This window comes from Colobus angolensis, unplaced genomic scaffold, assembly GCF_000951035.1.
Source record: "Colobus angolensis palliatus isolate OR3802 unplaced genomic scaffold, Cang.pa_1.0 Scaffold266, whole genome shotgun sequence".
Classification (NCBI taxonomy): domain Eukaryota; kingdom Metazoa; phylum Chordata; class Mammalia; order Primates; family Cercopithecidae; genus Colobus; species Colobus angolensis.
This window is the reverse complement of record NW_012115888.1, coordinates 2,119,856-2,135,572: the sequence shown is the minus strand read 5'-3', so window position 1 is coordinate 2,135,572 and position 15,717 is coordinate 2,119,856.

Here is a 15,717-nt window from a genome sequence, read left to right as displayed (position 1 = left end):
AATCATTTAGTGTGTATGATAATTGCATAATCTCACTGTAGTCTGGTATAATATCAAACCCCAAACTCATCCTGTATTCTCTGCCAGAGGGTTTCCAAATCAAGTCCTGAAGGTTTCCAGGGGGCACTGCTGGCTTCTGTTGTCTTTGTTCCCTTCCCCCTCTGGATAGCTTCTGTCCTTGATGTGTCTAAGGCTGGGCTCAGGGGACAGTCACAAGTGGTAGGTGCACAGCGATCTGGTGTGGGTGGCTGCTGGACACAGCAAATAGTCCCACATGGCCTCCTTTTCTCTTAGACAAGGCCTTGGTGGACTCTTTGGTGCCACTTCCTCCTGGCTGCTTCCCATCTGATGGGGACAGTATCTTTCCTGGGCTGGCCACTCGTGACTCTGACACCTCCGCTCCTGGGTTCCCATGGCCACTCTTTTGTTGGAGTCCATTTGCCTTTCCAGGGAGACCTCTTCATGGGATCGGTGTTAAGGTTTTCCTCTAACAGATCTCATGTTTGAACTTTGACAAGACTCCCTGGGATCAAAATGCAGCTTGACTCAGTGCATACTGTCTTTTTTCTGGATCTCAATTTCCTTAAGTCTCTGTAAGTCACTTTCTCTTGGCTTCAGGTTGAGGGGAAGGGCCATCTCCCCTTCCTTGGGGATGTGTGTGGGTAGCAATATGGCTCACTAGCAACTCATACTGCAGAAGTGTTAGTTCTTCAGTCTTTTTTTTAGGCTGAGGTCAGCAACTGGTTAATGCTGGAAAGACCAACTTGGGACTAGTTTCTGCAATCTTTTTGAAAATCCTGAAGGAATGGTTTAGACTAGCATCTCTCTTCAAAATAGAGATGGACTTGGAGCTGTTTTGTGCTTCACTTTAGAGGGATCACATTGAAGCAGGAAGAGTGGCATTTAATAACACATTACAGCCCCAAACTGGAGAATCCAGGAAAATGGAGATGAAACAAGTCTACAGGAATAGTTTGGCAAATGGAACCACAGATAAAAATGGTAGGAAATTCCTGTGGGGTGAGACACTGGCTACTCAAGTCTGTATGGACAGCTTGGGGCAATGTGGTCAGAATAAGACTTTTCCATTTCTGACTTGGTGGATCAGGCACATCTTTCCTTAAAGTGGTCTATACTTTCTTTTTCTCATCTAGGTTTTGAACTGTAGGTGTAATACTTAAAGAGAAAGAGGGTATGGTATGGAAATGTAAAATTTAAGAACCAGTGAATACTTTTTCACATTTGCAAACGGGTCCACAACAAGAAGCATCTACCTCGGCTCCCTGCAATTTTATACTCTGATATTTCCTTTGTCTCATGGATCCAATTCTACAACAAAATCCTCAGGCCTCTGTCATAGCCTGGAATCATTTATAATTCAGATACCCAGGGGGTAAACTTCTAGCCTAAGCTGGTCCTCATGAAGAAATATAACTTTATTCCTTTCTCTATATTGCGCTTGAAATGGAAATGAAAATTCTTAGTTTAAAAGATTCTACTGGGTCATCAGGATAAAATGATCACAATGGCAAACTCTTGTAAAACACACGATCCCTGGTTATCTGTATCTTAATGGTGGCATTGATTTGAGAATTCTCTTGAATTTCAGGTATGGACTTGCTTGGGAAGCAGGACAACAAAGCCCTCACATTCGTAAATAGTGGGTGCATTCATGCACTGGTCTGCCAGAAAACCTACATTAAAATAAATAATTTGCTAGAAACTTTTCAGGTTGGCCTGGCTTGACATGGAGTCATTAAGTTTTCAGATATGCATAAAAACCATAGGAAAAACTATCAAAAGCAATTTAAAAGAGCATATTTTAATAATTTGTGTCAAGGATGGAAAATATAATAATTAGAAACATTAAGTTCCTCAGGGTGTCTTAATTTGCTTTGGGATATTATCCTCTCACATTTGGCCTCAATATGCATGCAATTTTCATGTTTGCAGAAATTTCAATGCATTTCCATTATCCATTTTTTGATGGGGGTGAACATGAATTAAGTAATCTATACTTATCTTAATGTTTAGTTGTCATCAGTTCACGCCTAAGAGGACAAAGCCGTAGAAATGTGTACATGGTCATGGCAAAAACAAACAAACAAACAAACAAAACCAAAAAAATTTTGGTTGGAGGTCACTTGCCCCTTTCTTTTCCTATGTGTTAAGTGGCTGTGTAAATACAATAGACTTATTTGCTTTATAGCATGTGGTCATGTGGCATCTTAGTATGGCTAATTGAGGTGGAATTCTTACAGACTACTTTTTAAGCTTTGTCTTTGTATCTCTTGGAATTAAAAACCTATTTAAATGAAGGAAACATGCAACATGAAATGTTTTTCACCTGAGAGTGGTAATTGTTCAACTATGCCTAGTATTTTCTGTATCTGCAGCTGCCTCTGTATAATTGTATAAGATAGGAGTTAGCTAATAGGGGATCATTAAGTATGACCTTCTTTTCCAGAAATTCAAGTCATTTTCACCCTTCAGTGATTGTTAATGTTAGTGAAGCTGTTTCTCACTTGTATGGCCAATTTCAACTCATCTCAAACTTCCAGACACTCCACTGATAATGCAAATAACTGAATGCGCTCAGTATAAATCTGGTATTTACGTCAGAATTTTCTGTTTCATGTGAGCCTTGCAATAAACTATTACAACACACTGAAGACTTCTTTCTTGGATACATAATCAGTAGTCATGAGATCTATTATTTAAGTTAATATGTGTTTTTATTTCTATAAAGATGCATTTATAAATAATTAATTAATTAATTATTATTTTTTTCCCCAGAAGAAGTCTCACTCTTTCGCCCAGACTAGAGTGCAGTGGTGTGATATCAGCTCACTGCAACCTCTGCCTCCTGGGTTCAGCCTCAGGTTCAAGCAATTCTGCCTCAGCCTCCCGAGTAGCTGGGACTCAGGTGCACGACACCACGCCTGGCTAATTTTTGTATTTTTAGTAGAGATGAGGTTTCACCATGTTGGCCAGGCTGGTCTCGAACTCCTGGCCTCAAGTGATTCGCCAGCTTTGACCTCCCAAAGTGCTGGGATTACAGGCACAAGCCACCGTGCCCGGCCTACAAATCACATTTTTAGACTTGAAACTGTGTTATTAAATCAGTTGTCAGTACTAGTGTAATTGATAATCTGTTCTGTTAGCTAATGTTATGCTCTAGTTTTAAAATTTCAGTAGCTCTCACAACATGCTTCCTTTGGTATGAGGTTTTATTAAAATTTATGCATGGATATGTATTACACAACATTGAGGTCTCCACAGAACAGACCCTGAAGTGAAGTTCTGTGTGCATCAGTTGATTGAGGGGTTAAAGAAGTAGAACTAGGCAGAGAGAGAGAGAAGTTACAGGGCAGAGCAGTTGTCCCGGAAACCTTAGCAGAGCCCTCATGGAGTGCTGGAGCTGGGATGTCCAAGTAGAATTGTCCCAGATGGAAGCAAGTGGGCTGGGTCCACATGCCCCTGCATTGAACAGTCATTTCTTACAGACTTTCACTGGGGAAGGGCTGTGATCTTGGACCAGGTACATCTGTTCAGACAAAGGCAATTCCTGGAGAGAGATTCAGTTGAGAAGCCTTTATCTACCAATGCCCTAAGGAGGTGGAAGAATGACTGCTTCAGACCTGAAGAGGGTAGATCTGGGCAGACCACCCCTGCAGCTACTATAAGGGCTTACCAAGAGTGGGTGGATCCCAAGAATAACAAGTGTGAGAAACTTCACTAGCTTACTCTGTGCTGGGGTCTATGCTGTCTTAATATGCCATTCCAAGGTTATCAGAAAGTGTCTCATTCATATTTATATGAGCTTACTCTAATGTGGGTTAATTCCAGAGAGTAGCCTTCGTTAAGCTGAGTCAGTGGTGAAATGAAAATAGGAAGTAAAGACTGCTAAATGTTTGCAACAGGATTTTTCCCAGGTCTCAGGCTAGAAAAGGGCGATTGTTCAGCGGTTCATGTATTCATTACAAGCATCCGCTGAGTTTCTATAAGGTTCCAGGCACTGCAAAGACTATGACACAGAAACAAACATCCTGTCTCCACTTCTATGAACTTCTGCAGGAGGAAAAAGACAAGTCAATAGTCATTACCTAGCATGACACTTGGGACGAGCAGTAAGAGAAAGGACAGATGATCTAGGAGGAATGACCCCCTGGTGTGCTAGTGCTGGCTCATACTGGTTCACCAGAGCCAGTTCAATTTTCAGAAACGTTGTCACCTTGTTTCTAAACACGGACATTGTTAAAAATCAAATGATATGAACTTATCATTAAATTGTATTGAAAACAAGGTTAATGCATACTAAAAACTCATTACTTCCTAATTATTTCACTATTATTTATGCTCTTAAGCTTTGTTCTATTGTGCCTGACTGACAGAAATATCATATAATGGTGTGCAACTGTGCATAGATTCCCATTTCTGTGTTCAGTGATAATACCCTGAAAGCTTGGAATTGATCACTACGGGAGCATTTATACCACGGAAATGGGCAAATGTTTCCTCTCTAACTTCACTCCTGAAAGGTTTGATTTATTGTTTTGTTGACTATCTAGACTTAAGAAAGTGATGGGGAGAATGCCAGTAACATGGATGAAACTTAGACATGTAATTTCTGTAGCCATTACATTGTGAATGACAAAAAAAATTGAGAAAATATTTATGCCCCTATTTGCAAATTATCTAATTCAGCAAAAGAATTCCTTATGCCATTGATATATGAATATGCTTTTCATATACATCTTCATTTTTTTCACTTGCTTTACTCATTAATGTAAATGAGAATATGAATATTAATTTTTATGTCAGAGCTATAGGATTTTGTCAATGATATGAGAAACTTCTGAATTGGAAAATAATCAAGTATTTATTCAGTCTAACTTTGTGAAATTATAGCTGACTTGCAGTCATAGTTTGGGTGAATATACTAGAGTTCAGAAAATCAAGGTAAGAATTTTGTGAGAATCAATTGGCTATTTATAATGAAGAGTAATATATATTTTATTATTTTTGTGAATTGCTTGCTACACATTCCATTTTCATCTGTTAAAATTATAATAAAATAAATAAAGCAAAATTTTGTGCATATGTACACCCATGCATTTTTTTCCGCTAGAGAGCAGGTTGTTAAAACTTTATCAGCATACAACTGAGTAAAGCAGAGCTAATATGAAACTTTGACCAGTTACCCTATAGGCACACGGAGGGGACGGGGTCATATAACTCGTTCTGAAAGGATTGAGTGAGGGGAAGCAGGAAGAGAAAAGGGAAGTCTGTGCTTACATCACCACTAGACTTCTGGTTCCTCCTCTTTCTCCTACATTGCGTTCTGCTTTACAGCAGACCAAGAAGGTACAACTCCTAGGCTCTCTTTCATTCTGGCATTAGTATTTCTTTTGACGACTGTACCAAATGTTGTCTGGTCTAAATGAAGGTACCTAGATGCAGCACTTCTTTTTTTTGTTTTTGAGACGGAGTCTCGCTCTGTCGCCCAGGCTGGAGTGCAGTGGCCGGATCTCAGCTCACTCACTGCAAGCTCCGCCTCCCGGGTTCACGCCATTCTCCTGCCTCAGCCTCCCGAGTAGCTGGGACTACAGGCGCCCGCCACCTCGCCCGGCTAGTTTTTTGTATTTTTAGTAGAGACGGGGTTTCACCGTGTTAGCCAGGATGGTCTCGATCTCCTGACCTCGTGATCCGCCCGTCTCGGCCTCCCAAAGTGCTGGGATTACAGGCTTGAGCCACCGCGCCCGGCCGATGCAGCACTTCTTAATAGCTGTTCGCATTTCTGCCACAAACACATTTTTTTTTTGACAACCCGTTAGCACCGTTGAAATTATGTGCTTTCCTTCATGAGATATTTCTGGGCAGTTTGGCTCTATGTGGATTTGCTCCATAGCACTCACTACAGGACCATTCCCTGAGCTTTTGTTTTTTTTTTGTTTTTGTTTTTTTTTGGAAAACTAAGACCTTCCCCTCACCATTGGGAAGCACCATCCATCCATTATCCCAAAATGGCAAGGCCACTTCCTGTAGGTTCTGGTTTCCATATTGGGTGTGATGGGGCTCAGCTCCTTCCGGAAAGCATGACGGAATGCTTTGCTTGGCCCACCATAAGACAGCATCTATTTAGATAAGTTTCTGCTTTCCACCCTCCTCAGGTCATTTCTACCCAGGTCCCAGGTCTTAGACCTGCTTCCTTCATGTATATTTTGCTATTTTCCTCATATGGATATGCTATATTTAATCTTTATAGAATTCATAAGATTGAGTATATGGCAAATTAGAAATATGTTTGATTTTTAAGTTTACAGTGTTGTTTTTCCATTCACAACCATTTAAAAAATTCTTTGTGTCTTTTTAAGGGCAATTTTCAGAAATGATTTTTTAAAGACAACACAATATTATTATGGCAAAAAGTTTATTGCATAGTACACTCCTCTCCCTAGACTTTAAACTCCTTAAGGGAAGAAAGTAAATTTCATCTCATTATCCTGTAGGACTAGACCAGTGTCTGTCATATACCTGGATGAATGCATAAATGGATATTTTAAAATCATTTATTTAAAACATGGTTATATACTTGAAATTCTAAACATTTTTTTCTTTGTGTGTGATGAATATATCCTGAATCAAATTACTGTGAACAGATGTCAATGGAGTGGTTTTAAAGATGTATTGATGCTAGCAAGGCCACTGCAAGTTCAGTCTTCTCTGTCTTTCTCTCTGATAGCCATCCCAAGTCCACACATTAAAAAAACTATTCATCCATTTATCTATCTATCTATCTATCATCATCATCATCATCTATTATCTATCTATCTATCTATCATCATCATCTATTATCTATCTATCTATCTATCTATCTATCTATCTATCTATCTATCTATCTATCTATCTATCTAATCTATCTATTTTTCCACCAGGTTAGTCAACCAGTCACTTATTCTGTCAATATTCAGTTGTATACTTGTTATATAATGGTGAGCAAGGTAGGCATGGCCCTGCTTTCATGTGGAGAAGAGAATATTAAGCCCATCACTTAAAATGTGATAAGTACTGTGATAGAAAAAAATACATCTCTCATACGTCTCAGCATAGAATCTGTCATGTGAGAAATGAAAGAAAGAATTGCGGTATTTCTAGAGCTTGGATTACCAAGCAGGGAGTAAGGAATGATGAGGATGCCAGTACCAGTAGGGGTTAGAATTTGAAAGGCTCCATAAAGTGGTGAGAGTTTAAAGTTCTCATCTTGGCCGAAGAATAGAGAATGGGTGGCGAGGTGCAAATCTGGGGCAAGAGTAGGGACTGGGAAGCCAGTTAAGAAGATGCTGCAGGAAAGAGGAAAAGGGTGATCACCTGACCTCAGGTAGTGGCTGTGAGGTTGTGAAAAATGGCATCATTCAAGTAAACGCTCTTAGTTACAAGGAACTGGCAGAACATGAAAGGATCAGAATGAATAAATCTTGGCAATCAGGAGACACAGGTAAATCATCTGTCTCTAAGTTTCTCTGTTGCTTCATCTTTGAAAAAGTGATAATTTTTGATCATTTCATTTTGAGAGCTATTTAGTCTTTCCTTTTAGCAAAATCAATTAACCTTTGCTATAGATAAGGAGACAGAAGAAATGAACAAGATAATTTAAACAGAAGAGATACTTATTCTGGCATTTTGTAAATTTGTTATTTAACTTCAGGGCAAAATCAAAATAAGATGCCAAGTTGCACTTAATGTACATGCTTGTCTCTGAGGCTGTAAACGTAGCACGACTGGACAAACCACGTGTGGAACCAGAGTCTGCTGTGGTCTTTCTTGAAGGGAATAAAGACCATGAATAAGGATAGGAAATCTGGAAGGATATTTCTAGTCTGGAGATTGTGTGCCCTTGACTAAAAAAAAGCATTAAGCATTAGGGACATTAATTTAGAAGAAGAAAAATATAGTAAACAGTAATTGTTGCATAAAGACATGACATTATTGGTTTTTAAAAGCCCATTCAAAGTTTAAAAAATCTTAGCTATATTCCTATAATTTTTTAGTGCCACATAGTGTGAGGCTTTAAGGATCTGTATGAGTAAATGTCATTTTTATTCAACATTTGAGCATAATTAGTGAAGGTTTTTTTTGGTGTGGATGATTTGCTCATGTTATCACTGTTGGTTGTTGTTTTTGTAAATTTCTAATTGTCCATTTTTAAAGATAATTTTATTTACTTAAAGATGAAGAGGAACTTTGATTGTATGAGATTGCCTGCAGTGGCCTTAATAATCAAAGAGATGGTTTAGTTCTTTTGGAAAAGAAAATGTGACCCTAGGATTATGCCCTTGAGAGATGATACTTCCATTCAAATTGGGATTCACAGAGTAATTGCAGCCTGTGGTAATGCATCTTCAACATCTTAAAATAGCTGTTAGACGGGTAGAGCTTTCCCCTTGAGCAAGGCAGAGTTCACGGGGAGATGTCTTTTGTCTCTTTCAGACTAGCAGAGCAGCCTTTGAACAATGCAAAGGAACGATATATAATATTTTCTGGGGTGGTTTCAAAATTAACTGAGAACAAAAATATCCTCATCTGTTTTGTACTGTGCTACAAATAAAAAATAAATAAAACAAATAAATAGAATAATATCTGGAAGGTCTCTATGGGTTAATTTTGAGGCTTCTATAGGGAATATAAAATGTAGACTTGGAGCTCTTAGTGTACCAGCAAGCACCTGAACAAACTCTTAATGCCATGGGTAATTAAATCCACTGTATTGCACTCTTTACAGAAAAACATGCAAATAATAAAAATATATTACTATGTTTTTCTATCTTGTGTAGGTAAACAGTGACTGACAGCAGTGAGCTATTTCTTTATTCTGAATTGCATATATTGAGCTGATGGTTTTCTTAAATATCCAGTGAATGAGGCTATTTGACTATTTTTTTTTGTTTGTCAGGATTTTGATAGCAAGTAACCACATCTGATTTTTTTTAAAAGAAGTCATTGGAAGAGCCTTCCCGTCACATTGAAGGTTATAAAGCAGAAAAACATGTTAAGATGAAGTGGACCATGGCAGGTGGGAGAACAAACCACACCTAACAGATAAGAGGCTGCAGGGGACAATGCAGAAGTTGCACAGGTTCCCTTTTCATGTCCAGAACTGTTGGTTGTCTGCACCCAGGGAAGACTGACTGTAGGGAGGGGAGGACAGGTTGAGTTGGGACAGCTTGGCTGTGAGGGTGATTATGAAAATGCCAACTCCACAGGGAAAGACAAAAGTCAGGTTAAGAAAGCAAGTGAGATGGCTGAGAATCCCAAGAGAATGGGTTTTAAGTGAAACAGAAAAAATAAGAATGTAAATGACAGACAGCAAGGTTGGGTGATCAGAAAGATGGGACAATATGACAAGGAACAAGGTATGTTGCAGATTGAGCTGATCAATTCAGGAACTAAATCCCTAAGTGCTGAGACACTGCTAGGCAGTTGATCTAAAAATTCTTTAACACAATGGGGGTTACTTAAAGAAAAACCCTGTGGTCCAACAGACTACAGGCAGGGACTTGGCATCAAGACTAAAATATTAAGGATTTCAGCTAGATGGGCTGTTCAGAGTACATAAAAGTAGAAACTGAGAGACCTACAGATGCTGTAGCAACACAGTGGTGCAAGCCAGGCAATGTCAATGACAGCACAGCTCTAGAAGCTGAAGAGTAGAACAGATTCATTCAAAAACCAGGCAAAGAGCACTTATCATGTGGTGAGTACAATAGATAGGTTACAAGGTGATATCAGGGTTGATTCCTGTCCTCAGGTATAAGACAATCTTGTAGAGATACTGCCAGCAACCACTCCTTCCCCAACCCACCCAACCAAACCAATGAGACGTCTTGCAACGCTGTAATGTATTACTACATTTATTTTCCTTTATGACAGGTGGGCTTCAGGCCCCAGTCAGCCTGACATAGAGGCTGCTATGTGGCAAGGCCTGCAACAGAGAGAAGTGATTGCTGAGAGATTAGAACATAGGCTGAGATTTTTTTTGTTTTTTTTGGCGTCCTTCCTAATTAATCTCCCAGGCTTTCCTCAGCAGCACAGCAGATCTTGAACCCTCTCATTAGCCACAGCAAGCACTAGACCTAAGATAAATTTACAGGACAGGTTTTTGGTGTGGTTTTATTGATAGAAGAAACAGGGTTTCATTTGCTAGGAAAGTATGAGTTTTACTGAGTACTTCCGGACACTGATGTGAAAGCAACTGACTTTGAAGCAGCCTCTCTACTGGGTTCTAAGTCTTTGTGAGTCACTTGGAAACACAAGTCTGGTAGGCAGGAGGCCTGTGTTATTCATATTTTTTCCTAATTCTGACTTTTGGCACATCATCCCACCTCTTTGTGCTTGAGCTCTATTGTAGTTTGAATGTTTCCTTCAAAGTGTATGTATTGAAGTTTAATCCCCAGTGCAACAGTATTGGGAGGTGGGGCCCAGTAATAGGTGATTAAGTCATGAGGGCTCTGTCCTCATGCACAGACACATGTTATTATTGTGGAGTGGATTAGTTATCTTGAGAATGAGCTTGTTCTAAAAGTGAGTTCTGTCCTCTCTTGCTCTCTTTCTCTTTCTCCCACTTCCTTTTTCATCTATTTTCTACCATGGGATGATGCAGCAAGAAGGCCCTCACAAGATGCCAAACCCTCAGCCTTGGACTTCTCAACCCCCAGAACTGTAAGAAGTAAATTTCTTTTTCTTTCTTTCTTCCTTTTTTTTTTTTTTTTTTTAAAGAAATTACTCAGTCTATGGTATTTTGTTATAGCAACACAAGATGGACTAAGACAAGCTCGTTGTTCATAGCCATATCCTGGGATCAAACATACATGGATATAGTTTCCTAGTTGGCAAATTTTTGGCTAAATGGTCAGGTCTCACCATGGACTCTTTAAGGCTAAACTTAAAGTCACTCTCCCTATATCTATTTCAGCGTTCCCAACTTGTTAAGTCATATTCTCTTTCTCCATCTCCTTCTCTCTCTCTTTCTAAAGAATTGCAGACGTATTCTTAAAATCATCAGAAATGTTTTTGAGAAACTGTCTAACATTTATTGAAAAGATATGAGAATTAGGAAAAATGTACTTTCTTAAAACTCAAAAATTTGACTTTTGGTAGAATAAACACACGCATTATCACTGAGATTGAATGAGAGCTCGTGTTGACCCTTATAAAATGGAGCGTGTCATGCTTCTAGTACATGCAGAAGTTACCTGTAGGGTGTAACATCAAGGATGAGTGATGGGAAAACTCAGGCTCTATGGGATATCTCTTTCTGGGAATCTTGACTGTACCTAGGAGATCCTATTCCCAGTGAGAAACACACATTGAAGATAGAACCTTGTGTTTAAGGAGTGGGTGGGAGAGATCAAAGAGAGGGACATGAAGTGAAAGTAAGTGAACTCTAAAGTGAAATCATATTTTGCTTAAGGCAAAGATGGCATCGGTTACTTTAGTCATGAAGCAATCTGGATTAATTATTCAAACTTGAGAAGAAAAACTGCATTGTTTTGTATTAACCATGACCGATCTGAGTTTTGTCTGTTGGTATTTGGCTACACACAGATTTAGCCTAAGACAAAACCTGGAGTAAATTAAAAAGGCCCATAAAACATGTACACTACCTTGCTTATCCTATTGAGCTCTTAGTGGTTCCAGAGGACGTATGTGCAGTAAGTCAGACTCTCCCTGGAAGAGCTAATATCATATCCATGCTGGGAGTTCGGAGTACAGCAATTTGTTATTGATGCCCAAACATTAAAAATGTACAGCCAGCATCCTAATGTTCTGCTAAAATCATTTCATTTTCTCTTCTGATTAGCATTTTTTTGTTTAAGAGAATAAAAGTATTTCCATTTTTACATAAAAATAGGAATAGAGAGCACATGTTAAATATACTGGTGAGTATGAGAAACTGGGGTGCATATTTTAAAAGACAATATCATATCTTTGGTAATAAATAACGACAACTATTTTTTGTATCTCACTTTCCCTACAGTTTTAGCACTGTGAGTTCCTGTTCCAGCATATTAAAAATGTAGAAATTCTGCATTTTCCTAAGCATTAACAATATGAAATGACTTGTGAAGATATCAGAGAAGTGTCCAAAGAGATGCAGGGAGAAAGAAAGTGCAGGGAAACACGAGGTCTCTTTCTTGGAAGATTTTCCAGGGAAGGCTTTCTGTGGAGACTGATTCAGCTAGTTCAGCTTTTATGTTAGGGTCCCTGTCTTTTTCTCTCACCTCCATATCCAACTCATAAGCAAACACTGTAGGTTCTACTTTTAGAATGGGTCTCAAGCTTGACAGCATCTCACTGTTTTCTTAGCTCCATCACATATCACAGAGCAATTGGAGTAGCTTCTATGGTCTTCCTATTTCTACAGTGGCCCTCTGCATCTATCTCTTCTGCATATAACCACCAAGTCCTGAGTTGAAGATCAGATCATGTCGGCTCCCTGACTGAAGCTTCCCAATGTCTCCTAATCACTGGGTTGTTGTTGGTGTGTTGTGTGTGTATGTGTGTGTTTATTTGTTTTGTTTTAGTTTTTGACCATGTTTTGAGACATGGTCTTGCTGTGTGACCCAGGCTGGAGTACAGTGATGTCATCATGGCTCACTACAGCCTCAACCTCTTAGGCTGAAGTGATCCTTCAATCTTAGTTCTTCAAGTAGCTGGGACTACAGGGGTGTGCCATCATACCTGGCTAATTTTTTGTGGAAATAGTATTTCATTATGTTGCCCAGGCTGGTCTCAATCTCCTGGACTCAAGTGATCCTCCTGCCTTGACCTCCTAAAGTGATGGGATTACAGGCTTGTGCCGCCATTCTTGGCCTCCCAATGACGCTAAAGATAATAGTCAACCTCCTATGGGGCCATGTGACCTTTGCTGGTAAACGTTGAAGATGTACCCTTGGCTCCTCTTACTCGTGTTCTTGTGTATGTTCCTCCTGCAGTGCATGGTTAGATCTCCTCATGTGCTCTAACAAGTAGAATAAGGAAGAAATGATGGCACTTCACTTCTATGATTAGGATACAAAAGACCACAACTTCCCTCTTGCTAGAGGCCTCTCTACTTCTCTGTTTGCTTACTTCGATGAAGAAAGCTGCCATCTTGGAGAGGCCCACAAGACAAGAAACCGAAGGTTGCTTCCGGCCAGCAAAGAACCCTCAGTCTAACAGCCCCCAAGAATTTGAATCTTGGTAACAAAACTTGAAAGTGGATCCTCTGGAGCCGAGTTGAGTCTTTGGATGATCTTGACGCTGGCCATTACCTTGATTGCAGGGATAGAAGGAGGGGTGAGGGCAAAAAAATGAGAACAGAGGCGGCAGATCCAATAAGCAGGATTCAGCCCAACTGCACCAGATTTCTGAGCTACAGCAACTGTGAGATACTTAAGGCTGTTTCAAGCCACATAAGGGGAGTTTGTTATGCAGCAATAGATAACGAATCCATGGCCTTATAGGAACTGGCCCTTGGCTACTTCTCAGACCTCACCTCCCTTCACTTCCCACTTTCTACTTTTCTCCAGTATCTCTGCTCTTATTTCTCTTTCTTGGACATACCAACTTCGTTCTGACTCCATGGACTTTTGCTTGCTGTTTGGAATATGCTTGAAATGATCTTACCTGAGACCTTTGCGTGGCTGATTCTTTCACATACCCAGGCCTTCTTTCAATTCTCACTTTTGCAGAGAAGCTTTCTTTGGCCTCCTTCCGTGGAGAAGCTACAACTACTGCTTTCAACTACTTCTTTTTTGCACTCATCCTTTTCTCTGTCTCGTTGTCCTGTATTATTTTCCTTCTTACCCTTATGCCTTTCTTTGTATTTTATTGCTTGTTCCTGTATTCCGTTCTAAGCTCCATGAAGGTTGGGGTTTGGTCTGTTCTCAGTTTCTATACGTAGGCACTAACTACATATTGATTGAATGAATGGGTACATTTTACCGCAGTAGGCTGGCACTTCCTCATTTGCAAGATAACGGTGTTGGAACAAATGTCATTAAATTTGCCTCTATAGCTAAACTTATTGTTCTATGACTCATATGGCAAAGAGATTAAAGACAGGAAATCAACATTAGAGCAGAATAAAATATCAAGCAAGGGGCTTTTGGAGTGGAAAATATGGAGTGTGTGAGACACTCTGGAGGGAGAGGAGGTGGGATTTCTCTCATTTGACAAGAGCCGTCCGGTCTAGGGTTGTCACATAGAACTCTGCGTTGCTGGGAACGCTCTAAGCTGCGCTGCCCCACACAGGAGCTGTAAGCCACCTGTGGCTACTGAGCCCTTAAAATGTGGCTAGTGTGACTGGATAGATCAATTTCAAATTTTATTTTTATTTTATTATAGAGACAGGGTCTTGCTGTGTCATCCAGGTTGGAGTGCAGTGGTACAATTCTAGCTCATGGAAGCCTCAAATCTCAGAACTCAAGCCATCCTCCCACCTTAGCCGCCTGAGTAGCTGGTACAGGTGCACGCCACTATGCCCAGCTAATTTTGTATTTTTTGTAGAGATGGGGTCTTGCTATGTTGCCCAGGCTAGTCTTGAATTCCTGGCCTCATATAATCCTCCTACCTTGGCCTCCCCAGGTAGATGGGATGATGGTTACAGGCATGAGCTACTGCTCCCTGTCTCAAATTTTATTAATTTAAATTTAAAGAGCCATTTTAGATTCTAAAGGTTGTAATTTCTTGTTGGCGCTATGATTGTACTTTCACAGTCTTATCCTCCGGGAAAGGTCAGGGCCTGTTAGGCTGGCACAGTCATGCAGGTAGTTTTACTTCAGAGACAGAGACAGCTGATAGACAGGAGAGGGGACATTCTCTCTGTACTCACCAGAGATTTATGACTAAAATGCAAATTAGAGAAAAATATTTTTGCATAGAACCAAAAATATGCTATGGAATACACTGCTCAGTACTAATTAAGTGCCTTGCTGTAATAATGACAGTTTTCTATGTGTTTGATTTCTTTTCCTCTTCCCCCTCATTTTTTTTTTTCCCTGCTTTTCATTTCCATCTAGGTGGTTTTGAAAGTAAACAGGAAAGGCCGGGCATGGTGGCTCACGCCTGTAATCCCAGCACTCTGGGAGGCCGAGGCGGGTGGATCACGAGGTCAGGAGATCCAGACCATCCTGGCTAACACAGTGAAACCCTGTCTCTACAAAAAACACAACAGATTATCCGGGCGTGGTGGCGGGTGCCTGTAGTTCCAGCTACTTGGGAGGCTGAGGCAGGAGAATAGCATGAACCCGGGAGGCGGAGCTTGCAGTGAGCCAAGATCGTGCCACTGCACTCCAGCCTGGGCGACAGAGCAAGACTCAGTCTCAAAAAAAAAAAAAAAAAGAAAAAAAAGAAAGTAAACAGAAAAGACAAAAATAAAAAAAAGTCAGTGCTTGGTAATTTTGCCACTTTTAGTAGAAGTGTTGATTACCGACCAAAGACACCTCTGTTGATGATTATGAATGGGTAATAAGCCAATTGATTACCATTTTCTTTGGGTCTATGATGTCTCTCTCGCCATCTGGAATTTAAGCATCTGAGCTTCCACATTTCTTCCCCACTCTTCTTAATTATTATCCCTTTTGCTTCCACAGACACAATCTGAACTATCTTTAACACGAGCAAATGCAGTGTAATATCAGCTGTCTCAGTTGCTCTTTATAACGAAGGTTAATT